Source organism: Pinus tabuliformis, chromosome 6 (assembly GCF_031772625.1).
Source record: "Pinus tabuliformis cultivar Carrire ecotype Pingquan chromosome 6, CPIR1, whole genome shotgun sequence".
Lineage (NCBI taxonomy): Eukaryota > Viridiplantae > Streptophyta > Pinopsida > Pinales > Pinaceae > Pinus > Pinus tabuliformis.
The window spans coordinates 1,529,445,795-1,529,459,118 of NC_142292.1; positions in this window are offsets into that span (position 1 = coordinate 1,529,445,795).

Here is a 13,324-nt window from a genome sequence, read left to right on the forward strand (position 1 = left end):
CATGTTGAAGAGATATGCCCTCCCAAAGTTGAAGCACTGAAGTCTGGTCATAGTGCCCCAAAATGGATGATGACTTGGTCCAAGTGTTTGGCATCAAAATTTAAGAAAAATATGTTGATCCTTGAATTAATTATGTGGGCTGTGGCTGTTATAAAGTGTTGACCAAGTCAAACCTCAAAAAGGTAATTTTATATTTTGAAAATTGGTGTCAAAAAGGGAATTAAGGTCGGCCAATAAAAGAAATTGAATTTATTTTTTGCTTATAAGACAAGTCGACTCCATCTTTAAGGTGGTTTTAGGGCAAGTTGGCCCTCTCTCCAGTTCCCTTGAAATAATATAAATAAGGCACTTGGTTCACCTCCAAAGGTATCAATTCCACTCTTATCTTTCGTGTGAATTAGCTCTAAGATTGTCTTAGGACTTGGGAAGCATTGATTATTTGAAGAAGAGGTCGAGTTTCTAAGGGTGTTTGGGCTTCATTGTTTTATCTTTTGGTATGGTGTTTTTCGCTGGAGCAAGACGAGTTACATAGGTCTGATCTGAGTTCTTTCTGAGCCAAAATTTCGGCCCTTCTAAGGCGTAATCGAAAGAAATATTTGGGTCCTTTGAGGCACATTTTCGGCCTATTCTAAGGCCACTTCTGAGGGCAAGTTTGAGGTAGATCTGAGGTTGGGTTGAGGCGTACATTCGATGGAAGATCAAGTTCTTGAAGCAGAATCTGAGGCAATTCTAGACAAGTTTTAGTACAAGTCAGATCTAGTTAATCAACGATCCTGAAGATTGTGATCTAGACATATATCAGTAGAGACTTCAGTGAAATATTATGTCATTGTAAGTGGGTCATTATCCTTGGTACGAGAACCCTTCTTCTATCTTTTATTTTCAAGGTGACAGGGTGGTGCAAGGCAGAGATGAAGTCTCCTTTAGGTTGGAGCCTGACAACACTTTAGGGTGGCAGGGTGGTGCTAGGGAAGTGGATTGATGCTAGCACGAGAGCTAGTAAAGCTAGGGTGTTGGCATACCCTTTCAAGGAGATGGGGCTTCCTGATAAAATTGAATGATTTTCTAACTGATTACTAGGATGTTGGTGCTTCCCTTCAGTTGGAGCTAATAAATATTGTGCTCATCAAATATATTAGAAAACATTATGTGGTTTTCTCTTGCATTGATTTTCCACATAAAATTTCTTGTGTATTGTTCATGTGATGTGATGTGATGTTGTTTATCTGATCTCATTTGTGGAAACAATATTTAATGCTTAGGAAGTGCAAAATAAATTAAAATTAAGTGAAATACTAATTCACCCCTCTTCGTGTTTCCAACAATTGGTATTAGAGTAGGTTACTTCACAACAATCTAACTATTGAATGGTGTTGTCATTGAAGCCAATGTTGGGCTTTGAATGCTCTTAATATTCATCTATGATTTGCATTAGTTGGAAGGTCCAAATGTCAAGAAGATGAGAAACTCTTACGGTGTGGTCATGATACCCCAATTTTGATGAAAAATTTGGATGGAAAAATCAATGTTTTAGCTCTCAAGAGCATCTTAATTTCATTCTCTTCATCACGTCGATTCTAACGGTAGGTGGCACGCCTCAAAACTCCTCACGGTTGAGGAGATATGGCTCATTAAAGTTGAAGCCCCATTCTATGGTCAAGAAGCCCCAAAAGGTGTTGCTAAAGATTGATTAATAAATTGCATTTATTCTCAAAAGGTTATTAAATTGTGCTTACAAAGGAGAATTTTGTCAAAAATATATTAATTAAAAAATTGGAATTCAAGTCGACCGCTAAGGGTAAATTAATTTGGCTCCAAAATTTTTAAAATTTTAAAATTTAGAGGGTTGGTTCCATACCTCTTGAGCATGTCGACCCCCTCCTAGTGTTATAGCACCATTTATCACCCTTGGTATTTGTGATGCTTGTTTTATGGCCTAGGGCAACCCCTCCTTCCAGACTTGGTCCAAATATATTAAAAACAATGTTTTATTCCCCGTACGCTACTTTGCCTTGAGATAAAAGCATGTACACGTGGGTTAGTCAATACCCAACCTGTGTATATGTATTAAAACACTTAAAAAAATTAAATTTCCTTAATTATGGGCGGAGTTCATGGGTTTTACCTATTGATTACCTCCTATTTCCCGTCACCCAACTGTTTCCCAACTAAAAGACTAACTGGGAAAAGTATAAATAGACATCTATGGGAAGGTCTAAAGGAGGGAAGAGATAGAGTTATTATACTAAGATTATCCCTGACTGAGACTGATGAATCCCTATGCCTCATGCACATCCCCAAGCTTCAGGAAACCCTTGTTTCCTTGATTATAGATATTCTCCCTCTTGCTTGAGATATCATGGGTCTTTGACTGAGTGGTTTCCCTTGTGTTCGACAACAACTTTCATTATCACACATTGGGATTCGTGCAATGCCTTGGTTTCCATTTGACCCTATTGGTGGATTCCTCGCCTTTGTGTCAACTTTCATTATTGGTTGGTTCAAAGGGTTTCTATCGTGCGCTAGCTACATCTTATGTACGCCGAAAATGTGCTTTGGTTCGGTTACTACATCTTTTTCGTCCGATTCCTTCCACATTATTGGCCTATGAGTTACACTCGCGCTAGATTGATGAAGGATGCCTTAATGCCTTCTTTCTAGAGGATCTTTTCCTATCGACTACAACTCATTTTCTCTGGGACAAAGATCTAGAGTCCATTTGGCAGTACCTTGGGGTTTGCAGTCATCAGTGGTAGATTCCTTTGCTATTGACAGTGGGAAACCATCATTGTCCCCTGATTGATAGATTCTTCCAAGTGTTCGACTTCAGCTCATTTATTCACACTTGTTAGATTGTACTGGGTACCTTGACTCTCATTTTCATTATCGTTGAGTAGTCTCACGTTTGTTAATGGTATACATCAATTATCGGTAATCAAACGATTTCTCACGTGGTCGACCTTAGATCATTTATTCCCATCGTGTAGAAATGTACCGTGATAGTCGGTGAATACCTCGGGTTGCATCAACATGCTTTGGTTCACTTTTCAGTTGCTTCTATTGCTACTAGTTGACACCATCCATCGTATATGTTGCAGTTCTTCACAACGACATTTTATATGCTGGCATTCGAGTTGCGATGTAGTATCATTTTATTCCATCATGTTCATTTAGTACTATTTGGATCAATTTTTGACATCAGTGATCAGCTTCATCCTTCAGCATCATTGATCGTCTTCTTATATGTGATATTCAGACATGTACTTTTTTGATCACGATAAGATGATCCATTATGTACTTTCAGTTCTTTGTACTTGTATATATATTGGATCCGCTTGTACTTGATATGCAAACATGCTTTACTTTCTCTGAGCATGGGTATGCCCGCCTCAGATAACATTTTCTTTCTGATCTCTTTTTGATGGCTTGGCAGGTTGAATTCTGGTGAAATCCTTCTCGGTTTCGACAAGGTTCTTTCCATACACTTAATACATTTTGGCCATCATTTACCCCTTCTGACCTCATATATTAGGGGGCATCTGTTAGAACCATTAATCACCCTTGGTATTTGTGATGCTTGGTTTATGGCCTAGGGAAACCCCTCCTTCCAGACTTGGTCCAAATATATTAAAAACAATGTTTTATTCCCGGTACGCTACTTTGCCCTGAGATAAAAGTGTGTACACACGGATTAGTCAATACCCAACCCACGTATATGTGTTAAAACACTTAAAAAAATTAAATTTCCTTAATTATGGGTGGAGTTCACGGGTTTTACCTGTTGATTACCTCCTATTGCCCGTGGCCCAACTGTTTCCCAACTAAAAACTAATTGGGAGAAGTATAAATAGACTTCTATGGGAAGGCCTAAAGGAGGAGAAGAGATAGAGTTATTATACTGGGATTATCCCCGACTGAGTTTGATGAATCCATGTGCCTCATGCACTTCCCCAAGCTTCAGGAAACCCTTGTTTCCTTGATTATAGATATTCTCCCTCTTGCTTGAGATATATCTATAATTAAGGAAACAAGGGTTTCCTGAAGCTTGGGGAAGTGCATGAGGCACAGGGATTCATCAGACTCAGTCAGGGATAATCTTAGTATAATAACTCTATCTCTTCTCCTCCTTTAGGCCTTCCCATAGAAGTTTATTTATACTTCTCCCAATTAGTTTTTTAGTTGGGAAACAAGTATAAATATAGGGCTTGTCTGCCCTCTAAATTACATAATCTCATGCACATAATTTGAAATATCATCTGCAATTTTGAGGCTTTGATTGTCACTCATAACTAAAGTATTAGACCAAGTTCCTTTGGGATTTTTTTGTTGGTTTCTCACTGGTAAAGGTAGGCATCTATGTGGATCAGTTCAAATCCTTTTAGGCCATTCGATCCTCTATGGTAGTACATTTGCTAAGGATACTCGTTGTGATTATGAGGCCTATATTTGTAGTTTATTTTTGTACTTATTGTAGACCCTTCTAAGGCTTGATTTAAAGTCTTTATGCACATGTTCTGAGGACCAAACTTAGTCTTCCTAAGGCCCATTCGTGACACTATTTGACAACTGTTTAAGGCTTGGTTTAAGGTTTGTTTGCGGAAGTTCTGAGACCTAATATCATCCGAAGGCAGGGTTTGTGAGGTTGATTCGGACTGTCGGTGCCACTGCATCTGACGCTTTTTTGGTGGAATTTTTTGTGATATGACCTCAAACTTCACTAGCACCCACTTGTGATCGATTATGTGGCATATCCGAGCTATCTTTGAGGTAAGTTTTGATGAATCTGTATGTTTTTTTTGAGGCCGTGTTAATGGATATTTTCTCTATTTGAAAGGCATGATTGTAAACAAATCTTTGAGGCCTATTCGACCCCCTTCTTGCCAGAATTTAGTGGTCCTCCTCTTCGCAATTTTTGAGGCAAAAAGGAAACTAAAGGAAGTTATTTCGAGGCTCATATTTTGATAGTTTCTTAACGCTCGATTTAAGTGTAGATTGGTATTTGAATTAGGATGCAAACACTGTTTGTTGGAAGTGAAAGAAACAATTTGGTCAGGGCTCGATCTAAGGGTTTTGAGTTTGTTTTCAAAAGCGTTCTTTACCATTTGAGTAGCAGAGAATGAAGTTTATCCAAGAGTAGTGTCTTCACTTAATGAAGCCAATTTAAACCATCTCAAGGAAAGTGCAATTTGTGACACAAATGAGGTTAGTTTTGGATCTATTGAACAAACAAGGTTAAGGTTGTGGTTAAGGAGTAGTATCTCAAAATCTTGTGTCAATAATCTCAGGAATCTTAAGCAGAAGTGAAGGTTGTTGATTAAAGGCATCATCAAGAATTGCAATAAGAGATATAAACTTGACTAAAGGAAAAATTAAGGGATTCTTCAGAGCATAACACTTGATGAAGTCTAAAGCAATTAGTGGCTGAAACAAGTTTTGTAATTTTATCAGGATATGATTGATTTGTTGTTGAGTTGGCAATATACAAGGGCCGGTATGAAGTTTGGCAGTTGATATAGTTTGGCACATCATTGTACATCTTGAGCATACATACAACAATAAGGATTTCATCTCATCACTAGGCAAAAATTAAGTTTTGATCAGAACACAAAGATAGTAATGTTATTGCTAGGGTTATGTCATGAGTGAATGATGAGTCAGTTTCGCTGCTCCTAAGTATTTGTGAATGTATTGTTGATCCCTATGTGACAATGAAGATGAAATAGGTTTTTACAAGAACTTAATATTGCGTTGGGATTGATGTATGGCGATGATCTCGTGCTATGTTGCTAATGCGAGTACATGTTGATTTATCTCTGATAATATAAGCAATTACTATAACTTTCATTTTTATGTTGTTGAAACATTAGATGAAATTTTGGCCTAAAAGTGGCCTCCTAAGGAAAAATAATAAAATAAGAGTTGTGAATTTTGGATGGAAAAGAAGAAAACTACTATTTTTATGGTATTTTTGACTTAGACCTTTATAAGTTTACTCAAATTTCAAGTGTAGACAATCGTTGGATGCAAAATTAAGAATTCATGTGTTTATATGGTTACTTCTGTTTAATTATGATTGTGATATATGCTATGATTTAATAATGTCTTTATGAAATATTGATGTATTAATGCGCAACTCTATGAGACACGTCCTAATAAATGTACACAATGCATGTTAAGTACTTTCGCGAAGATTATAATACATTCTATTATGTTTATTAAATACTTAAGTATATTAGTGCGAGCTTAGATCTAGGGTTATTTTCGGATGAGTGTAAGTGGATGATTCAACTATTAAAGGTCTGCAAAGACCTATTGCAGACCTTTGCAAAGGTCTAGAAGCCATTAAAGGAAGTTGCAGTACCAATCCTTAAGGGCTTATAGACCTACGCGAAGGCAGATCTAGGACAATAAAAGACATCACACTAATCTCTCGATGCGGAAACTTGGTTCTAGCATCCCCCCATACTACTTTGGGTGAGACTTCATTTTGCGCTATGCGGGTTGATGCCGAAAGGGCGAGTATTGTAGGGTTTTGTTTGGCGCAATTAAATATGAACCTGGGTTAGGACCCACTAAGCCAACAATAATAAGCTCTAATGGCATGACAAAGCTTCTGAAGAAAGAAAAATGAAGCGTAATTGTACAATTATGCTCACAAGGGGTTCAACAATCAAAATTATATATTTCTCCAGATCTCTAAAACGTCTTTGACAATCATTCCAAGGTTTTTTGTGCTCCCAAATGCCTTCCACCCATTTGTGATCATGACAATGTGATTCACTTGATTTCAGGATGTGTTCCTCCAAACATTAGGGGAATTTTGAGGTCTAAAATTGGCCTCCGAATAAAAATGTATAACCAAAATAAAATTTATAAGAACCAATAGGATTCAAGATGATGATGTCAACCATGGGGGATGATTCACTATTTTTGGAGTAAAAAAGTAAAAATATTAAAAAATATTAAAATAGTAAAACTGCTTTTCCAACTCATATTTTCAACTTATATCCCTAAGTTTTTACTCAAATTTCAAGCGGGAGTACTCGTTGGATGCAAAATTTAATTCCTCATCTAAGGAGTATCTCTGTTGCATACTTTCGATGGACCCTGCTATACAAAAAAATGAGAGATACATGAAAAAATGTGATTGCAATCATGTTTTTTATATATTTCTAATTTTACTTGTAGGAGGGTCCATCGAAAATATGCAACATGGGTACTCCTTGGATGAGGAATCAAATTATGCATCCAACGAGTGTTTCCTCCCTAAATTTGAGTAAACCCATACGGAGATAAGTTGAAAATACAAGTTGAAAAAAGTAGTTTTTTCTTTTTTCCCTCTAAAATTTGATGATGTAATCTAATCTTATTTTATGATTTCCACTATTATTTTATGATTTCCTTAGGAATGCCCATTTTAGACCTCAAGAATCCCCTAATGCATCAAGCCTTATAGATATACTTAGGCCCAAAAGAGTGGAATTGAACGTATGATTGTAGAAATGATAGAGGTTAATATAATTCAACGTAGTCAGAGTTCTTACTTTGCCCCAGTAGTATTGCTACATAAGAAGAATGGATCATAGGGAGCTAAACAAGCTAACTATTAAATATAATTTTCCCATTCATGTTATTGAAGAATTGTTTGATGAATTACATGGAGAAATTTACTTCACCAAGTTGGATCTTCATTCAGGATATCATCAAATTAGAATGAAGACTAAAGACATTCCGAAAGTAACATTCAAAAGTCATGACGGTAATGTAGCTTCCACATTTCAAGGTTTGATGAATTCCATTTTCAAACACTTTCGTAGAAAATTTGTGTTACTATTTTTTGATGATATACTAATCTACATCAAGTCTTAGAATAATCATGTTATACATGATTTGGAGTGGCATCGAATGTGCTCTAGCCTCGAAATTTGGTTGAGAGGTTGGGGCACATGAGATCTCTAATACCAAGAAAGGGTTTGGGAAGATTCTAAATAGTTCAGGAGATATTAATGTGTATTAATATGAAAAATAAAATATTAATGTGTATTAATATGAAACTATGTTAGAATGGTCCAAAAGACATGGATAAAGCCAAATCTAATCTTAGCTATTGATTAGGGACTTAATCTCAGCTGTTGATATGTCAACGAGAAAAGTATAAGAGGAGGCGTGAGGGTCACTTGGAGAATACACCAGAGTGATCAATCATTCTATTCTCTAGAGCGGGGTTTGTTAAGGGAGATGGAATTAGTGATTGGGAGTTACAGCTAAGGGGCATTGAGTACAGAGAGACAGAGAGGCAAAGATAGTGTTGGGAGAGCAGTGCAGTAGCTGGGGAGAGTGATGCAGAGCCAGCCAGATGTCATGCAAGGCCACGCAGAGGCAGTCGGGAGTTGCGCAGAGCCTTAGATATGCCAGTGTTGCTGATGCAGAGGGCCATAGGGCTGACGCAGGGCCTCCTAAGGCTAACGCAGACCCATCTGGGGTGACAAAGGGCCAGTGTTGGGGAGAGAGGGGCTGACATAGTCTAGAAAAGGTTAACGCTGGGTTTTTGGGGTAGACTGGTGCTGAGGAACTCCTAGAAGGATTATCTGGGGTTTCAGCTAAGAGATTTGTCTCAAACTAAGAGGTATTACTCCCAAGGAAATTCTCTGTTGGGTAGGCCAGTTTTGGAACCTAGATTGTACTCTGATATTGCTTAATAATAAAACCCTCAGATAGTTGCACCAGTTTTACCACATTGGGTTTTTCGGGGACATTGGTCCAAAAATAATGGTGTCATATGATGTGATTGTTTATTTTCCTTTAGTTGCTGATCTATAATATGTTGAGCATGCACTGGTGTTTATTTTCAGTATTTACATTGTAAATAACTTGTTAAGTAAAATAACAAGTAGGTAGGAATAAATAAGATAAAGTGCATGGAGGGTTTCTAACTAAGTAAACTTAGAGACTTCAACAAGGTATTAGGGCGTGATTGCAAATCACAAGAGGACTAAGGACATCAACCGAGCGAAGCAATAGAAGTAGAAAACATTTGTCCCAAGGTGACAAAAGCTGTTTCTAGCGGAGCAACAACAAGGAAGGGTGACACAATGCCTCGTCATCAAGGCTGAGCCGGGAAGAGGTAGTGCAGAGACTAAGGAAGGCAAAGGGAGCCTCACACAGAGCCACACAGAAGCTGGGAGGGCTGACGTAGTTGGCTGAGGAGGTCGGGTTGCTGGTGCTGGGATTATGCAGAGCCTAGGAGCTCTCACCTTCAAGTTGCAGGGGTTCAGAAGGCTGTGGGAATATTTCAGAGTGGAGCTGGTGAGGTAGTGTAGTCAGAACAGTACCTAACAGAGAACTGCCAAGAGGAGGGAGTTGTTGCCGAGGGTTTCTAGCCGAGGAACGTAGATCAGTGGTGTAGTTGCGCAAGACAATCAGAGTAGGGGGCATGTCAATAGTGGCAGAAGGATTTCCAGGAGGGAAATTGGGACTCAGAGGGAGTCCAGAAGAGAACTTCCAGACTGGAAGTAGAGACTCGGAGCAGTCGAACAGAGAAATTCCAGGAGGGAAGTAGAAGAGCATCATGGCACTACATTGAGTAAGAGACTAGGATAGACTGGACGGAGCATCGAACTTCGCAGTCTGGAAGGCTAGAATCTTATCCGTACTTGACATAAATCGTGTCAAGAACTTCACCTTGAAGGTAATAATTATCCTAATCGACCCCAATGATAACAACAAGTACGAGGAGGAAATGGTAAGGGCCAAGAGCATCATCCTTGACGGGGTCAAGGATCATGTAGTACCACACATTGTTGAGAAGGAAACGACATATGAGATGTGGAAGGCTCTCAAGAAATTGTACTAGCATACTTCTATGCAGAGAAGAATTCTACTTGAGAATCAGTTGAGGTCGTATCAGATGAATAAGGGAGAACCGATTGACACCTTCCTTAGAGGATTGAATGAGATCCGAGATCAGTTGATTGCTGTAGAAGCCACGTCGGATCAGGAGTTGATGGTGAGGACAACCATGAATGTTGTCTCAGAAGACTGACAGGTATTTGTTCAGAGTATACTGGGCAGAGGGACTCTCCCACCTTGGGACGAGATGTGGGCGGCTCTTCGCCAGGAAGAAATTAGATGGTAGTCAAAGATCGGTAGCAACAACAAGGGGATCAAAGTCAAATAGGAGGAGGAAGATTTTGCCCTAACATTTGAGGGAAAGCAGGAAATGTGGAAGAAGAAGGATCTCTCCAAGATCAAATGCTTCCACTGTGGGGAGCTGGATCATTATGCGACCCAGTGTCCAAGGAAGAAGAGTAAGGGAGAGTCTTCCGAGACTAAGGCAGCGGGAGCAAGGGTAAAGAAGGGAGTGGAGATAGGTGATGATTGTGCCATGAGTGCACACACACCACTTGAGCTGAATTGGGGAGGCATCGAGCTATATTCAACCGGACTACATGTGATGAGGGGTAGGATCCTTAAGGTACCCAACTTCTGGGATTAGAACTTGCTACGAGAGCCCTGAATAGGAGCAACAAGACTAGTTGAGTCGGGTAGAGATGGATGTGGATGGAGCAGCAAAGAGCGCTACAGTGCAAGAGTCCCGAGACAACACGAGGCTAGTAGGCTGCAGTAGTGTGAGAGGCACAGGAGTGTTGCACCAGTGAAGGATGGCACAGAGAGGTGTGCAACGGTGTGAGATGTAGGAGTTGTTGCAGCAACGCAGAGGTCAGAGAGGGAGCACTAGTCAGTGACAGAGGGAGCTTCAGCATCAAGAGGGTATCTAGCCCAACAGAGAGGTCAAAGTGGGAGATCAATTACATACTTCTCAATAACTAAGTTGTGGTGCAGTAGTGGGTAGCGCGATGCAACATGATGAGAGGAGGTGCAATGCGGATGTAGTGTTGGGAGAAAGGACCAACAACAACACGAATGTAGAAGGAGCTATCGTACAGATGCAGCAGTGGAAGTGGCAGAACCATGGGCAGCAATACATGATACAGTGGTGCAGAGGATAGTAGGCAGCAGGCCTAGCATCAGCACAGGGACCGATGTCGGATGATCAGAGTAACCCTCAGTGAGGATTATTGCTAGAGCATCATCCTCGCTAAGAGGGAGTGTTGATTTAGGGTAGCATCGGATGTGCTCTAGCCACGAAATTTGGTGGAGATTTTGGGACACATGAGATCTCCAATACCTAGAAAGGGTTTGGGCAGATTCTAAACAGTTCATGATATATTAAAATAATTAATATTTTTAATGGAGTCCCTAAGTCTAAACTTAGGGAAAATAAAATATTAATGTTTATTAATATGAAACTGTGTTAGAATGGTCCAAAATACATGGATCAAGACAAATCTAATCTTAACCATTGATTAGGGACTTAATCTTGGTTATTCATATGTCAACGAGAAAAGTATAAGACGAGGGTTGAGGGTCAATTGGAGAATACACCAGAGTGATCAATCATTTTATTCTCTAGAGTGGGGTTTGCTAAGAGAGATAGAATTAGTGATCGGGAGTTGTAGCTGAGGGGCATTGAGTACAGAGAGACAAATAGGCAGAGATAGTGTCGGGAGAGCAGCGCAGTAGCCTGGGAGAGGGATGCAGAGCTAGCTAGGGCTCATGCAAAGCCACACAGAGCAAGCCGAGAGCTGCGTAGAGCCTCAGAGAGGCTAGCGTTATCGACGCAGAGGACTAGAGGGCTGACGCAGGGCCTCCTAAGGTTGACGCAGAGCCATCCGTGGTGATGCAGGGCCAACGCTGGGCAGAGAGGGGCTGACATAGTCTAGAAAAGGCTGACGCTAGGTTTCTGGGGCAGATTGGTGCTGAGGAGCTATCGAAAGGATTATCCAGGGTTTTAGCTAGGATATTTGTCTCAAAATGAGAGGTATTACTGCCAAGGAAATTCTCTGTTGGGTAGGCCAGTTTCAGCACCCAGATTGTACTCTGATATTGGTTAATAATAAAAGCCTCAGATAGCTGCACCGATTTTCCCACATTAGGTTTCTCTGGGGACATTGGTCCAAAAATAATGGTGTCATATGGTGTGATTGTTTCTGTTTCCTTTAGTTGTTGATCTGTAATATGTTGAGCATGCACTAGTGTTTATTTTCAGTATTTACATTGTAAATAACTTGTTAAGTAAAATAACAAGTAGGTAGGAATAAATCAGATAAAGTGCATGGAGGGTTTCTAACTAAGTAGACTTAGAAACTTCAACAATACATGTTGACAGGGTGCTTAAACTATTGGAGGAGAAATAATTATATGCAAAAATATCCAAATGTTTCTTTTGAGTACAAGAGATGGAATATCTGGGTTGTATTGTATCACATGAGTGTGTTAAGTTAGACCCTAACAAAATTAAATCCATAAAGGAATGGAAAATCACCACAACCATAAATCATCTTCGAGGATTTATTGAGTTAACGAGGTATTATCGCAAGTTTTCTGAGAATTATGGGAGAATAGAGGCACCTCTAACATCATTACTGAAGAAATATGCATTTTTTTGGACTCCAAAAGAAACGAAGGCATTTTAACATCTTAAAGAGGCAATGTGCCAAGCATCGGTCTTAGCTATGCCATACTTCACAAAAACTTTTATTGTGGAATGTGATGCTTTAGGAAATGGAATTTTTCTTGTTTTGATGGAAGAAGGAAGACCCATTGCTTTTGAAAGTTGTCTAATCAAAGGAAATTATTTTCAAAAACCTATTTATGAGAAGGAAACGTTGGCAATACTATATGCACTAAAGTAATGGCGAAAAAGATGTTGGGTTATGGCTTTGAAATCATCTACAAAAAGGGAAGAAAAATGTTGTTGAAGATGCACTCTCAAGAAAGGATGAGGAATTGAAAGCATTGCTTTGTGTCATTTCTATTATCCAACCTGTGTGCATAACCAAAATAAGGGATGAATGAAATAATTATGAAGAGGTGTGGCCACTAATTGGAAAATTGCAGCAAGATCCTATTACATCTGATACATTTAGCTGGAAAAATGATTCATTATGGTACAAATATTGCTTATATATTTGTAATAATTCCCAACTCAAACAAAATATTCTTTTGGAATTGCACACCTCTCCCTTAGGAGGGCACTCAAGATTTTTAAAAACTTACCATAGGGTCAAGAAGGATATTTTTTTAGATGGCCTTAAATTTGATATTCAGAAGTTTGTGGCAGAATGTTTGACTCTCCAACAAAATAAAGTTGAGACAATTAAGACCCCAAGTTTGTTACAACCTTTAGCCATTCCAAGTTCATATTGGCGGGAGGTCTCAATGGACTTTATCACAGGTTTACCCAAGTCTGAAGGAAAGAGTG